The 3,026-nt window shown below is 43.1% G+C and overlaps 1 pseudogene; it reads left to right on the top strand.

Moving 5' to 3' along the window:
- The first annotated feature begins 419 nt into the window (after positions 1-419).
- LOC120397344 lies at positions 420-1,354 on the top strand (annotated as a pseudogene).
- The last annotated feature ends 1,672 nt before the right edge of the window (positions 1,355-3,026 follow it).

Genomic DNA, 3,026 nt, shown 5'->3' with positions numbered 1-3,026 from the left:
CAGGCTTCAACTGTGAACACGGCTTCACAGAGCTATGTACCATAATGCCCATGTCCCCCTCCTGTGTTTAAACAGTTAAATTAGAACCTTGTAAGCTGTTTGAGGAATTCAAGTTTCCCGTCCAATGGGCATACACATTGCAGTTATTGACACTGAAGTACATCTGCCATCATGTTGACCATTCACCTGGCTTGATTATCTCCCTGTGAGGACTTCTTTGGTCTTTCCTATGATCTACATAATCTGGTGCCATGTGTAAATGTTGCCACCTCACTGCTAAAGCACATTTCAAGATCGTTATTACCTATAAAATATTTACTGTACTATTTGTTATAAAGGATGTGACCCTCTCACTGTGCTTCTCTCCCTTTGCAGAGACCTGGAGCATTTCAGAGCCTGATCGACGCATCAACCACCTCATGGCAGCTTTCAACCTCACCCTCTCTGACCCTTCAACATTCATTCTAACAGGCATCCCTGGCCTGGAAGCTGCCCACATCTGGATTTCCATCCCTTTCTCTATATTCTACATTATCGGCCTGTTGGGAAATTTCATGGTTCTGTTTGTTGTGGGGAAAGAAGAAACCCTGCACAAGCCGATGTACCTGCTGCTCTGCATGCTGGCGCTCACAGACATCGCCATGTCGACCTCCGTCATGCCAAAGGCACTGTGTATATTCTGGTTCAATTTGAGAGGCATTACAGTGGGTGGCTGCCTCACCCAGTTGTTTTTCCTGCATGCGGGTTCTATGACACATTCAGCCGTGCTCGTGACAATGGCCTTTGATCGCTACGTTGCCATATGTAACCCTCTGAGATACGCCACCATTCTCACCAACGCACGAATAGCTAAGCTAGGGCTACTGGGTATGATGAGAGCTGTTCTCCTCCTTCTGCCAATTCCCCTGCTCCTGAACAGGCAGCCATTCTGTGCCAATCACATTATCCCTCACACGTACTGCGAGCACATGGCCGTGTCGAAAATGTCATGTGGGGATACCACAGTCAACAGGACGTATGGCTTGGTGTTAACATTTGTAGTCATCGGGTCAGACCTGACTCTCATCACCCTCTCCTACAGTCTGATCATCAGGGCCGTCCTCAGAATCTCCTCTAAGAAAGCCCACCAGAAAGCCCTCAACACTTGCACCACATCTGTGTGATGCTGACAACTTATACTCCCTCCCTCTTCACCACTCTGACACACCGGTTTGGTCAGGGCATCGCTCCCCATGTACACATCATCTTGGCCAACCTCTATTTCCTCCTTCCCCCCATGCTCAACCCTATCATTTATGGGGTCAAAACCAAAGAGCTCCGTGACAAAGTGGGCAAATGCCCCTGCAGAATATGATACCTGGGACCACTCACTTTAAACCTGTGTGACATGAGGGGGAAGAATAGCTCCTCCTTAATCAAGGGTGCTGTGTCCCCGTTTGGCTGAGCTCAGCATTGCGGAAGTTCACAGTATGAGAAGTTCCTCACACTTAGTGTCTTATCACTCCATCAGCAAGCACTGCTCTCTCCATTGCTGAGATCCCTCTCTCTGACCATCATCTGATCTCTTTCCACATCAACTGTCAGTCCCCACCCCTGCATGCCATGTCATGCAGCCTTTCTATGACTTCCAGAAAACTGGAAGACACTGCAGCTTTCTGACACAAGGTGGACTCTGTGTGAACAAGTTTCTTGATCTGTTCCATGAACTGAAGCTATATTTTCAGATAACCAAAGACAAAGAAAGAAACTACAATGCTGAGCTTCTTTATCATATATGCAGTGGTTCAATGAACCAAATTTTCCTGATTTTTCCACTTCCAATCCTTCAGGGAGCCTGGAGGATAAACCAAATGTTTCTGTAAGAAAGTGGTAATTTGGAAATCTGACGGATCTGCTGAAGGAATTGAAGAGATTCTACTGGTACTTGTTGGTGAGAGTAATGGAACTGAATATTTTTGAGAACTGGATTGCTGTGTTAAACTATGACATCGATTTTAAGTCAAATAACTTACTGATTTTCACAGTTGATATTAGCGTCACTTTTCAGCTGAAACTTTCAAAATACACACTAACTTTTCCCGTCATCGAAGAAGTCAAACGTTGGTGTTGAGATTTAATGTTGGAGTTTGTGAAACAGGTGAAACAGAGATTACCACCAAACATCCAGGTGGTTGAATTGCTTCCACTGCTATATGATTGCACTTTGCTCAGCTCTTCAAGACATAAATTGGCAGAGATCTCATTTTTGCTATTGTTTGGTGGAGTCCTTAGACAAGTGAAATAGCAGTGGAGACTTTTGCCTGTGGTTCTCTGGCCTCATACTCAGGACAACCAAATTGATCAGTTTTGGGTTGGGTCAAACACACCTATGTCACTGAGGGCAAAGATTTTAGTGAACTTGACTCATTTGCTCTTTCATTGCTGTCGCTACCTTTTAGCAACGCTGCAGCTGAAAGAGAGTTTTCTCAGAGGATCTTGATAAAAACAAAAACAAAGCATTCTACTTCTGATGTAGACAGCGAGGATGAAATATTGCTGTTTAGAGACAAACAGTAACAAATTAATTTAACACAAAATATGGGCATTGACTACTATCATTAAATACATTTAGACATAAATAATATACTAATGTTATTTTTGTTTTGACACTACATATGTTTTGGGTTCCTTTGGGGCTATTTTTAACACCCTATTTGCCATTTTTTATTTAAAACATCTGCCAACCCTCAATCTGGATACAAGTACCAGTATTGGGGTTTTGAATGTGAATTTGATTTTCATCTCATAGCTTCAACTCCTGCTGGGGCGTGCAGCTTTTTTTTTTTTTTTTAAATCAAATCTGTACTAGGTATCTAAATAAATATTTCATTTGTTACTTGATGAACAGAACACTGTGTTAATAAAAAAACCCTTTGTTTCAATAAATAGATTGGACTATTTTGGGTTCTTTTTCAAGTGACTTTGGGCTATGAATTCATTAGACGTCTAGCAACCAGCCTGGGCCAGAGAAGCAGCCCAGAAGAGGC

The sequence above is a fragment of the Mauremys reevesii genome, linkage group 1, assembly GCF_016161935.1.
Source record: "Mauremys reevesii isolate NIE-2019 linkage group 1, ASM1616193v1, whole genome shotgun sequence".
Classification (NCBI taxonomy): domain Eukaryota; kingdom Metazoa; phylum Chordata; order Testudines; family Geoemydidae; genus Mauremys; species Mauremys reevesii.
Note: the sequence above shows the minus strand (reverse complement) of the source record. Positions and strands in the feature narration are given on the sequence as shown.